We start from the raw sequence: 13,070 nt of genomic DNA, 5'->3' as shown, positions 1-13,070 counted from the left end.
CTCCTTCCTCAAAAACTTGTCCCCGCATGTTCATAGCAGCATTATTCACAAAAAGTAGAGCCAACCCAAATGTCCTCTGACGGATGAATGGATAAATACGTGCAGATCTAGCCAGACAAATGGAATATTATTCAGCAATGAAAAGGAATGAGAGTTCCTGTCGTGGCTCAGTGGAAACAAATCTGACTAATATCCACAGGACGCAGGTTCGATCCCTGGTCTCGCTCAGTGGCTTAAGGATCTGGTGTTGCTGTGAGCTGTGGTGTGGGTTGAAGATGCAGCTCGGATCTGGCATGGCTGTGGCTGTGGTGTAGGCCAGCGGCTACAGCTCCGATTTGACCCCTGGCCTGGGAACCTCCATATGCTGCAGGTGTGGCCCTAAAAACCAAAAAACTAAAAAATAAAAATAAATTAAAAAAAAATGAATGAAGCACTGACACACGTGACAATGGGGATGAACCTTGAAAACAGAATGTTCCGTGAAAGAAGGCAGACACAAAGGACCACATACTGTGGGACTCCATATATATGAAATGTCCAGAACAGGCAAAATCTGTGGTCAGGAAGCAGACTACTCGTTGCCAGTGGCTGGGATAGAGAGCCATGGAGGAATGGGGAGTGGCTGACAATGGGTTCAGGGTTTTTGTTTGCTTTTGTTTTTGTTTTTGTTTTTTGTTTTTGTCTTTTCCAGGCCCACACCCTCGGCATATGGAGGTTCCCAGGCTAGAGGTCTAATCAGAGCTATAGCTGCTGGCCTACGCCACAGCCACAGCAATGCCAGATCCGAGCCGTGTCTGCCACCTGCAACACCGGATCCTTAACCCACTGGGCAAGGCCAGGGATCGAACCCACAACCTCATGGTTCCTAGTCGGATTCGTTAACCACTGACCCACAACAGGAACTCCTGTTTTTGTTTTTAATCAATGTTTTAAGCGGTTTTAAGTTCAAGGCAATATTGAGCAAACGTACAGAGAGTGTGCATACCCCTCCCACCCCATGTGTGTACAGCCCCGTGATCAAATCCTCCACGTGAATGGCACATTTGTTACAAGTGATGACTACACTAGGGCTCCTTCAAGGGGATGATAAAAATGTTCTGGAGTCAGATAGTGGAGATGGACGCAAAATTCTGTGAATATACTAAAACCCACTGGGCTGTACACTTTCTGTTTGTTTGTTTTTTAGGGCCACACTCACAGCATATGGAGGTTCCCAGGCTAGGGGTCAAATCGGAGCTACAGCTGCCGGACTACACCACAGCTCACAGCAATGCCGGATCCTTAACCCACTGAGCGAGGCCAAGTATCGAACCCGCATCCTCATGGATCCTAGTTGGGTTTGTTAAGTGCTGAGCCACGAAGGGCACTCATGGGTTGTACACTTTAAAAGGGATGAATTTGGAGTTTCCAAATTCACAGGAGTGCAGCCAAAAAAAAAAAAAAAAAAGATGAATTTGGAGTTCCCGCCATGGTACAGTGGGTTAAGAATGGGACTAGTACGCGTGAGGATGCAGTTTTGATCTCTGGCCTCACTCAGTGGATTAAGGATCCAGCATTGCAGTAAGCTGCCGAGAAGTTCACAGAGGCAGCTTGGATCCGGTGTTGCTGTGGCTGTGGCATAGTCTCCAGCTATAGCCCTGATTCGACCCCTAGCCCAGGAACTTCCATCTACTGCAGGTGTGACCATAAAATTAACTTTTTTTAAAAAAAAGGTGAATTTTATGGCATGTGAATTGTATCTCAATTTTTAAAAAGCGCTTATTTAGTAAGAGCTCAGAAAACGTGGTTCTCATTACTATATGCTTCGGCTTCGGAGACTCTGTCATATAACAGAAGAGACTAGATCAACACATTGAAAAATATTTGATACCCGGAAGAAAGCGGGGTAGCCTGGTCTTGGCAGCCTGGGATGACTGTCACAGAGCCACGGTCAGGGCGCGCAGGACAGGACCGAGTGACCCATGCAGCAGCCCTGATTGCCGCATCTGTGGTTCTGCACACAGGTACTGAACCCACCTCGCCCAGAGGAGAATAACCATGTGTGTGGGGGGAATCCTGGGAGGTGGCTTTGGAGGGCTGGGCGGTTTGCTGGCGGTTTGCAGGCACCTCGGAAGCACCCAGAGGGATGTCAGCCATCAGGGCTGGCAGGAGCAGAGGGCGCTGAACTGGGGGACACTCCTTCCCAAGCAGAGTCTGGGGGGTCCCTCACTTCCGGCTCACGGTTCACACACACAGCTGCAGAAAGCCTGCAGGAGGCTGGTCCTCCACCCTTCCAGAAACCCCAGCTTTCTCCTGAGGCATCCAAGACAATGGGACCTCTCTGAGCACCAGGCTTCCTCTTCTGAGAAGCCCCAGGCCTGGCTTCCCCTACTGACCCACTCCAGGCTCTGGGGTTGCAGGAGGGAGAACACAGGCGACCCCCACCCCCATGTCGAATGACCAGACAGGCTTGTGCTGCGCGCGTGGGAGGGACTGAGGCAGCCTCTCTGTGGAGGGAGCAGAGCCTGGGCCCCTCCTGCAGCCCCAGGGGGAGCTGAGGGCACAGGGAGGGACTCCCCGGGGGCAAGCCTGAGCCTGCAGGCCCACAGGTGAGGCCCACCCGCTTCCCTGTCCCTCCTGCCTTCACCCTTTGTCCGCTGTTGTCCCCAAACCTCTCCAGGGAGAAGCCCAACAATACAAAACTCCGTGGAGAAGAGAATAGGGCCTGCAGGCTCACACACGCATGCATGAGTGCACACACACATACATGCGCACACACACGTGCACGCATCCTTTCAGCACCTAAATACAGGGAAGAGAGAAAGGGAATTAGGCTAGTTAGCATCATGCCACCTGGGGGCCAGGCAGGTGCCAAGGGATTTGCAAGCATTGCCTCAGTCAATCCTGAAAAGAATCCTGTAAGATTGCTTTCCTTTTCTTTTCTTTTTTTTTTTTTGGTCTTTTTAGGACTACACCCATGGCATATGGAAGTTCCCAGGTTAGGGGTCAAATAGGAGCTGTAGCCACCAGCCTACACCACAGCCATAGCCACGCCAGATCAGAACCTTGCCTGCGACCTACACCACAGCTCACTGAAACACCAGATCCTTAAACCACTGAGCGAGGCCAGGGATCAAACCTAGTCCTCATGGATACCAGTTGGATTCATTTCTGCTGAGCTGCGAGGGGAACTCTGTCCTGTGAGATTTCACAGATGAAGAAAATGAGCTTCTGAGAGTTTAAGGAATTTAGCCAGTGGGACACCCCGGTAGGTAAGAGCCATAAAGCCTAGCACAGTGTCCCTCGTACAAGCCCCAGAAGCTAGTCCTGTTGGGGGCAGCTCAGTAGGGTGGGCGTGTCTGCTGTTTCTACCCAGAACCTGGCATTGGCTCCTTCGGGGGACCCCCCCCCCACTCCCACGTTCTCCATGTGGCTCTAGGGGTGTTGGCTCTGCGCTGGGGTGAGCTCCTGACCCAGAGCTGTTCTACTGTGTCCAGGATGAGCTGGGCTCCAGTGGGGCCAATGAGAAGCAAGCCTAGGGCCTTTTTTTTTTTTTTTTTTTTGTCTTTTGTCTTTTGTCTTTTTAGGGCAGCACCCTCGGCGGCAAATGGAGGTTCCCAGGCTGGGGGTCTAATTGGAGCTGTTGCAGTTTCCGAGCTGGGCCTGTGACACCACAGCTCACTGCAATGCCAGATCTTTAACCCACTGAGCAAGGCCAGGGATCGAACCCACAACCTCATGGATGCTAGCTGGATTTATTTCCACCACGCCACAAAACTCCCAAGCCTAGGGTCTTGTTGGAGCCCCAGGGAGAGGCACGCTGGGAGTTCAAGGGCCTTGGGGAGCAATGGCTGGAGGGGAAAGCCACACAGAGGACACTGGGCAAGGAGATGCAAGCCAGTGTCCCGGGGCCACGGCAGACACTGGACCAGCTCAGCCTCTGGCCTTGGCACTTAGCACCAGCTGTTAACCAACTGGTCTTTGAAGGTCTGTCTGCAGAGCTCAGTCTGCCTCCCCGACACTGTCCCCTCAGGGGCTGGGACAAGGCTGGGGAAGGGGGCACTCCTCTCCCAGAATCCTGGGGGGCGGTGCGCGACCCTTTCAGCCTCCTCCTCCTCAGCTCCGTCGCTCAGTTCGACCTTCCAAGTTGGCATCTGCGTGCAAGGATCTGTCTCTCTCCTCCTGGAATTCGGCCTCCAGATGTCGGATCCAAGGCAGCAGCGGTGGCTGCGTGGCTCCCCCCAGAGTGAATCAGCCACATTCCAAAGGTGCAAACACAGCCACCGCACCCTCGGCAGCCTGGGGCTGCAGACTTCCTCCCCAGGCCCGCCGGCCCCCACTCCCACTCGGCGCCCCTCCCCGCTCGCCTCCTCCCAGCCAGACCAGGCTTTGGGCTTCCTTTCCAGAGGCATTCTCCTGGAACTGGAACAGAGGAAAAGAAAGCCACTGGGGCCGGGAGACACCCTGATCCACCCTGCCGGCTCTCTCCCTGCAGCGAGCGCAGACCCCGGCCAGTCGCCCCCAGTTGTGATGTGGCCCATTTGCACAGCAGGTATTTACAGAGCACCTACTATATGGCAAACAAGACAGAGACAAGCCCCCCCGACCTCATGGAACTTGGCCCAGCACGAGAATGAGACAAAAATCAGGTCCACGGACAGAATACAATTCCAAGTGTGGGAACAGCTCTAAAGGAAGGAAAGAAGGGGCTGACACCGAGGACAAGTGACACAGGAAGGGTCGTGGGGGTGGGGCCTCTCCGAGGGGTTAACTGACGGATGAAGGAAGACCTTATCTACAGAATCACTTCTCAGCCATCATGAGAACCACAGCAAAGTGACCCCAAAGAATGTCCCATCACTCAGCCAGTTTCTGAATCCTTGGGCTTCAGAAATACATATACATATATTTTGTCTTTCTAGGGCTGTACCTGTGGCATATGGAGGTTCCCAGGCGAGGGGTCCAATTGGAGCTGTAGCCGCTGGCCTACTAATATTTTTTTTGTCTTTTTGCCATTTCTTGGGCCGCTCCCACGGCATATGGAGGTTCCCAGGCTAGCGATCTAATCGGAGCTGTAGCTGCCAGCCTACGCCAGAGCCACAGCAACGCAGGATCCGAGCCAAGTCTGCAGCCTACACCTCAGCTCACGGCAACGCCAGATCGTTAACCCACTGAGCAAGGGCAGGGACTGAACCCGCAACCTCATGGTTCCTAGTCGGATTTGTTAACCACTGCGCCACAACGGGAACGCCCTAATACTTTTTAATAAAAGTTTTATTCAGATATAATTCACACAGTATACAATTTTCCTTTTTTCTTTTCTTTTTTGGCCGCCCCTTGGCATATGGAGTTCCCAGGCCAGGGATCAGATCTGACCTATGCCACAGCTTGGGGAACTCTGGACCCTTAACTCACTGTGCTGGGCTGGGGATGGAACCTGCATCCTGATGCTGCGGAGATGCCACTGATTCTGTTGCTCCACGGCAGGAACTCCTACAATGTACCATTTTAAAGTATACAATTTGGAGTTCCCTGATGGCTAAGCAGATGAAGGATCCAGTGTTGCCACTGCTTGCTATGGCTCAGTCACTGATGTGTTGTGGGTTCGAGCCCTGGCCCAGGAACTTTTGCATGCCGCGGGTGTGGCCAAAGAAAAAAGAAAAAAAAATGCATTTCCCATTGTGGCTCAGAGGTAACGAACCGGACTGGTATCCATGAGGACTCGGGTTCAATCCCTTCCTTCACTCAGTAGGTTAAGGATCCGACATTGCCATCAGCTGCAGTGTAGGTCGCAGACTCAGCTCAGATCTGGCGTTGCTGTGGCTGTGGCACGTAGGCTGGCAGGTAGAGCTCTGATTCAACCCCTGGCCTGGGAACTTCCATATGCCGTGGGTGTGACCCAAAAAAGACCAAAAAGAAAGAAAGAAGGAAGGAAGGAAGGAAGGAGGGAGGGAGGGAGGGAGGGAGGGAGGGAGGGAGGGAAAGAAAGAAAGAAAGAAAGAAAGAAAGAAAGAAAGAAAGAAAGAAAGAAAGAAAGAAAGAAAGAAAGAAAGAAAGAATATACAATTCAAAGGTTTTCAGTATTTCAATGTAGTGCAACCATCACCACCATCAATTTCAGAATATTTTTATCACCCCAAAAGAAACCCTGCACTGCTTCCCAGTTTTCCCTCAAACCCCCACCTCCAGTCCCTGGCAACCAGTCATCTACTTTGTCTATAGATCTGCCTATTCTGAACATTTTATAGAAGTGGAACCATGCAATACGTGGCCTTTTGTGTCTGGCTTCTTTCAATGAGCACCATGTCTGCAAAATGTATCCACGTTGTGGCCACGTCAGGACTTCATTCCTTTTCATGGCTGAGTAATATTTCATGGTGTGGACAGACCACCGTTTGTTTATCCACTCATTTGCTGATGGACATTTTGGTTGTTTCTCTCTTTTGACTGTTAGGAATAATGCTGCTGTGAACGTCTGAGGATGAGTTTTTGCATGGACATGTTTTATTTGCTTGTTGTTTTTTTGGCTGCTCTGTGGCATATGGAGTTCCCGGGCCAGGGAGCAGACCTGAGCCATAGTTGTGACCTACGCCAGAGCTGCCCAGATCCTTAACGTACTGGGCCAGGCCAGGGATCGAACCTGTACTCTGGAGACACTGCCAATCCCATTGTGCCACAGCAGGACTCCACATGTGGATGTGTTTTCCTTTCCCTTGGGTGCATACCTAGGAGTGGAATCGCCAGGGCACATGGTGACCCCGTGCTGAAGGACTGCCAGCACCATCTGACATGCCCACCAGCAGTGGGAGGGGCTCCCATTCCTCCCCCCCCAGACACTTGTCACTGCCCCTCTTTTTTGGGACAGCCATCTGCTGGGGATGAAGTGGTGCCTGGCTGGGGTACCCGGCTGCACCCCATTCCTTTCATGCCTGCACTGCCCCCACCCCCCCGAGGATCCCGATGCCCACAGCGGTCCTGCTGTGACCTGCTTCCTCTTTCACATCCACTGCAGCACCCCACAGGCCTTTAGGTTCAAGGAGCAGTGGGGAAGCCAGATGGGGAGGGGCTGGCCTGGCCTGAGCCCCCAGGGCAGACAGCAGTTGCCCACAGGAGATCCTGTACATCTCCACAGACAGGGCAGGGCCTCATCTGCCACCACCGCGGCCCCAGAAAGCAGGCGCACCATAGACAGTGGCCGAATGAGTGAACAGGACACGAAGAAAGAGGACCCAGAAGGGAAGAGCGGTGAGAAGCTTAGGCTCTGGAGTGAACTGGTGTGCACTTGAACCTCGCCTCTGCTGCCTTATAGCTGTGTGCCCTGGGGCCAATGACTTGACTTCTCTGAGCCTCCCTGGTTTCATCTACAAAATGGGCTGGACAGTGACTTTCTACCTGACAGGGTGGTTTTCAGGACTAAACGGGACAAGACAGCTCAAGCAGTCTTCTGGGCAAGGACTTCTAGAGATGAGGGCACCTGACATCGGTTCTCATGAGAACTCTGTAAGATTGGACTGTTGTCACCAGCTTTGACATGAGGGCGAAACCAGGGTCTGAAGCATGACTCCAGGCGGGAACACTGGCCCAAGGCCAGGTGGCCCCGGACATAGATGGCGGCAAGCCGGGCCGTCTCTGAGCAGGTGACAGACAGGCTGGCCCCGAGCGGGATCTGCCCTTTCAGCTGATGCCCATGGGCTCCGCGTCTGTCTCTCAGAAAGTGGGCGGGCCCTTCACGACGGAAGGATGGAGGACAGACGGACAGCAGAGATGATGCCGGAAGTGAATGTGCCTGGGGGGAGCCGGGTGGAAGAAAAGAGAAAAAGGTGCAAAGAAATACTGAGGCTGCACGGCTGGGGCCCTAGGACAGATATTGGGGGCAGGGGGGCTCGGAGGTCAGGGGTCAGGGACATGAGGCAGTACTAGAGTTTCATCAGGGAAAGCGAGGCTACTGAGAGGGGTTCCCTTAGGATGGCAGGTGCCATCCTCTCCCAGGGGGTGTCACCTGGAAGGAGCCTCACAGAAGCCACAGCGGCTGGACCACCCTGGGTAACAGGTGTGGCCAGTTGTCCTCAAGTCGGAGCCTGTCTAGAAGCATTCCAGTGGCCTAGCCGAGGGCAGAGGTCAAACGAGCATCTGAAATGTGGGCCTAGTGCACCCTGGGGGCTGGGTATAAATCTGGGGACTCCCCTGAATAGAGCTAGGACTCCCCTCACTTTTGCCTCAACGGAGGAAAGGCATCAGCAGAGAAGAGCCAGGGGTGGAACCCCAGGAAACACCTGGTTTCAGGGGGCCATAGCCTGGAGGGCTTCAGAGAGGAAGTCTCCATGAGAAGCCCTGGTTGAGGGGAGGGAAGCTCGGGACAGAGCCCAGCAGTGAGCAGGGGGTCCAGGGTAGCCTGCTCTTTGGAGAACCTTGGCAGGGGAGGGATGGGGTAGGGCTGGGGCCTGAGACTCCATCATCATTTTTTTTTTTTTGCTTTTTAGGGCCACACCCACAGCATATGGAAGTTCCCAGGCTAGGGGTTGAATCAGAGCTGTAGTGGCTCGCCTATGCCACAGCCATAGCCACGCCAGATCTGAACTGCATCTGTGATCTTTTACCACGGCTCACAGCAACACGGATCCTTAACCCACTGAGCGAGGCCAGGGATGGAACCCGCAACCTCATGGTTCCTAGTTGGATTTGTTTCCACTGAGCCACGACGGGAACTCCTCCATCATTTATTTTCAGCAGGGGAGGAGTTCACCTGATGATAGCGCCCCTGCGGAGCGAGGAATGCATTTAGATCAGCCATGGAAAGCGATGGCACACACCAGGCTCTGATCTGCTAGAAGGCTCCAGAACTTTCTCTCTCAGTTGCCTACCTGGGAGGTCCAGAAAGTGGCTTTCCAGGTTTAGTCAGAGTACCAGGTACATCATAACCTCTTGGGAGCTTGTTAAAAATGCACATCCCTGGGAGTTCCCATTGTGGCACAGTGTAATGAACCTGGCTAGTACCCATGAGGTTGCTGGTTCGATCCCTGGCCTCGCTCAGTGGGTTAAGGATCTGGCATTGCTGTGGCTGTGGTGCAGGCCAGCAGCTGCAGCTCTGATTCAACCCGTAGCCTGGGAACTTCCATATGCCTCGGGTTGGGCCCTCAAAAACAAAACCAAAAACAAACAAACAAAAAAAAGCAGATCCCCGGGCCCCACCCTGGACTTACTGGTTCAGTAAATCTCCCAGTTTGAGAACCCACTGGGCCTGTAAGGCTCAGAATATGGCCAGGGAGGCGAGGAGTCTTGAGAGAACGAGGGGCCAGTGGAGGCAACAATGGGAGGACAGACTCCAGGGGACCAGCACTCACCTCTTTCCGGCATTCTGTCCACAGGCCAGATCTCTCCCCCTCCACCCAGGCACTCCCACATTCTCCGCCACCCGGTCTGTGGCCAGAGCTCCAGCTGCCCCCTTAGTTCAAGGCCAAAGTACACAGAAAGTCCCAGGTGCCCAGGTAGAGTCAGAGTCACCCCCCAAACTTCATGAGGAGGAAGCGCCCTGCTGGATGCCCCCTAAGGTGCCTCTGACCGCCCCCCCCCACCCCCGACCCCAAACCAGTCTCACTGTAAGAAGAGACTGACTGATTTGGCCCAGACACAAAGGCCTGGGAACAAGACCTGGCTAAGAAGAAAGAAGAGCAGAAAGTGTCCCTTGGGTCAGCTTCTCCCCGTCACACCCGCAACCCCACAGAGTAGGTGGCACAGGGTCTCTGAGCCAAACACAAAGTACATCCCTCTCCTGGGGTGAATCAGCTCCCCAAGGGGCAGGGCTTGAGCGCTGGAGTCAAACGGTTTGGACTAGGACCTCCTCTCTGTTTCTTTCTTTCTTTAATTTTTTGTCTTTTCAGGGCCACCCTGGAGGCATATGGAGGTTCCCGGGTTGGGGGTCTAATCGGAACTGTAGCTGCCAGCCTATGCCACAGCCACAGCAACGCCAGATCCGAGTCGAGTCCAGCTCATGGCAATGCCAGATCCTTAACCCACTGAGCAAGGCCAGGGATCAAACCCACATCCTCATGGATGCTAGTCGGATTCATTAACCATTGAGCCACGATGGGAACTCCTGCTTGCTTGCTTGCTTTTTAGGGCTGTACCCACGGCACATGGAGGTTCCCAGGTTAAGGATCGAATCAGAGCTGTACCCACTTGTCTACACCACAGCTACAGCAACGCCGGATCCTTAACCCACTGAGCGAGGCCAGGGATCAAATCTGCGTCCTCATGGATGCTAGTCAGATTTGTTTCTGCTGAGCCATGACAGGAACTCCCATCTCTACTAGTTTAAAGCTGTGCACTCAGGCAAACCACTTAACCCTTCAGAGCATCTACCAGATAGGCCTGACGGCAAGTTCCGCTGTGGCCCTGTACTGCCAGGACCTCTGAGTGACTGGTGACTTGAGGCTCCAACGCACAGGGCTGGGTCACACTCCTAACCCTTCGAGGGCCACATGTCACACCACAGCTCAAAGGCCAAGGCTGAAGGCTGTGCCAGGCTGGGGAAGGGGCAAGCCACAGAAGAGTCGCCATCCTTTCCCCATCAGAAGCTCATGGTCTTTCTGGGGCTCACAGGCACAAACACAAAAACATCCCCCACTTCCCACAGCAGAGAAGGGCCAGCAAGGCCAGCAGAGCCCAGATTGGTAGCCCTGAGGCCCTTCCTTTGGGCAGTGGTCAGAGAATCCAGTACCAGTGCGGACATGAGTGTGTGTGTGTGTGTGTGTGTGTGTGTGTCTCCAGGCTCACAGGGATCTTTGGGTAATTCTGCTTGTTCTGTAGTTGCTGGCCGGCACACATGGCCTGCTTGGCTGACTCGGCCTCTATTACTGCTCCAGAGCATTTAGTGGTCACTGCCCCCCCCAGCTCCAGAAGCAGCCTCTTCCAGGCTCTGGGCCTTTTGTCTTCCCTCCCCAAAGCCACTTTTACCTGCTCCAGAGCCTGGAGGCATGACAGGTGCTTCCCAGAACAACAAAAGCCTCTCCTGAGAGAACGGACATCCTCGAAGGCTCCTGCTACATCCTTGGTCTGGGCACTGATTTCAAGCTGGGTTTCAGGGCCCCAGTTGCTGGGTATGAATTACAGCAAGCCGGCTTTGGGGCACACTGTCAGCAAACGGGCGCTGCTGGCCCCTCCTTCACTCCCAGAGGTCAGTCACACCCCCTCTCTCTAGCATTTTGGGAGGAAACAGAGGCGCAGCACAGAGGACCTGATTTGGTCAAGGTCACCCTACCTCGGGTCTCCTGGGTGTGTTTCAGGCAAGGACACGGTCTCCTTGGGCTCCAACGCTGTGTGACATTGGGCCAGTTATTTAGCCTGCCTGAGCCTGATTTCCTCTCGGATAAAGGTAGTGCCCAGGAAATAAGGCGCATAGAGCACCCAGCACGCGGCCTGGCACTGCTCAACACCGAGCCATCATCAAAGGATTCGTCTGCTCCAGCCACTCTGGCCTTCATGCCCCGCTGCCCCCAACACCCCCAGGCACTGGCTTGTTGCCTCACGTTCTGAGTCTTGACTGAAAAATCACCTTCTCAGCAACCCTCCTAGCCGTCTGCTTGAGGCCCGTCCCCGCTTTTGTCCTCACTCATCCGACATGCTGCACATTCTACTGATTCACTCGCGGGCCTCTCTTGGCCAGGAGCACAAGCCCTACGGGCTCAGGGCTTTTGCAGCCCTCTCCACCCCGGGTGGCCCCGGGAGTGAATGAAGGGTTCCTATCGCGTCTCCCCGGCCGCAGCCACGCTGAAAGCTTGGCCCAGGGGACGAGTGGTACCCGGGGGCCGACAGGCCTGGCTGGAGCAAGCAGAGCAGGGGGCGCTGGGGCTGCCGGCGGGACCCGGAGCTCTGGGAGGCGGCGCCGGGGACAAAGGGCGGCCCTACCTGCTCGAGGGGTGCGGGCTCCTCCCCCAGGGCGGCTCCGGCGCGCGCCCGCGAGGTCACGTCCGGGGCGTGCCGGCCGGAAGGAGGCCCTGCGAGGGGCGGGAGGGGCGGGGAGGCTGCGGCCAGGCCACGCCCCTCCGGCCGTGGACCCGAGGCGGGGGCGGAGCCATCCGGGTCGGCACCGCCTCGCACTTTCGCTCGCCCGGGCCGGCTCATTCATATTCATTAGGCTCGGAGGGGCGGGGCCCGGGTTCCCCGCGGCGCCCTGCCCGCCCCCCCTCCCCAGGCTGTGGATCCCGCCTCGGCGGAGGCTCCGGCCCCAAGTGGGGCGCCCCCAACTTCCGCCTCGGGGAGGGAGTTTCCACTTGGTCACGACTCAAAAATGTGTCGCTCCCGCTCCTCCGCCCCCTCGTCCCTGCCCTGGGGGAGGGGGTCTCCTCCCTGGGAAGGCAGGAGGGGCGGGGCCGCGGGGGACGGCTCCTCCTTCCTGGGGCAGGTCCGTAGGGATAGGGCTGACCCTTCCCTCCCTTGCTGCCTCCCTCCAAGTTAGCGCTTGTAATAATCCTCATTTTAAAAACATAACAATAGTTCTAGTTTATTGCGCGCTTACTCTGCCAGGCCTCGTGCGTGTTATATGAACTACATCTTTTAGTTCTCCCAACAGTCCAACTCAGCTAAGTACGTACGCCGTTGTCAGACTCAGAAGATCAGACAGTAGAGTGATTTAACAACCACCACAATGCCAACCTTGGGCTTTTCCGGAAAAGGCTTGTACCCTGAGCCTGGAGGAGCAGGTGCTTGCCCCCGACGACCTTTCAGGAAATGGGCTTACCTAAGGCGCTCCTGGCTGGCTGGGCATGGCTGTGAGGTGGATCTGAATGCCTCATTCAGGGGAGAAGGTACAGGCGGGGCCAGAAACCAAAGCAGGAGGGCAGAACAGGCCGCACAGTTTGCCATACCCAATGCAAAATGAAAATGCACGGGGTCAGTTCTGAACACTGTGTTAAAACATGATTCAGAATCTCCAGATGGTGATGGCAGAACATTCGGTGAAGCATAAGCCCTGCTAAGTGTCAGGCTTGTGCAACTGCACAGGTGGATGTCCATGAGGCTGGCCCTGATGGAGCCAGGGCTCTCCCAGGGGCTGAGAAGCCAGCATGGACACCCCCACCTCCAATATTCCCCAC

At 55.0% G+C, this 13,070-nt stretch overlaps 1 protein-coding gene across 2 annotated transcripts in view; it reads right to left on the bottom strand.

The window, feature by feature from the left end:
* TFAP4 (transcription factor AP-4) overlaps window positions 1-11,911 on the bottom strand; it is a 33,097-nt gene extending 21,186 nt beyond the window's left edge. For both annotated transcript variants that reach the window (XM_085017780.1, XM_021086701.2), the window contains exon 1: window positions 11,884-11,911. The gene's annotated coding sequence lies outside the window, so the exon portion shown is untranslated. The remainder of the gene's footprint in view (window positions 1-11,883) is intronic.
* Between the last annotated feature and the right edge of the window lie 1,159 nt (window positions 11,912-13,070).

Source organism: Sus scrofa, chromosome 3 (genome assembly GCF_054392235.1).
Source record: "Sus scrofa isolate SSC_HxYL_T2T_F1_AM1 chromosome 3, Sscrofa_HxYL_maternal_Yorkshire_Landrace_v2.0, whole genome shotgun sequence".
Classification (NCBI taxonomy): domain Eukaryota; kingdom Metazoa; phylum Chordata; class Mammalia; order Artiodactyla; family Suidae; genus Sus; species Sus scrofa.
The sequence above is the reverse complement of the archived record's forward strand: the minus strand, read 5'-3'. Positions and strand labels throughout refer to the sequence as shown.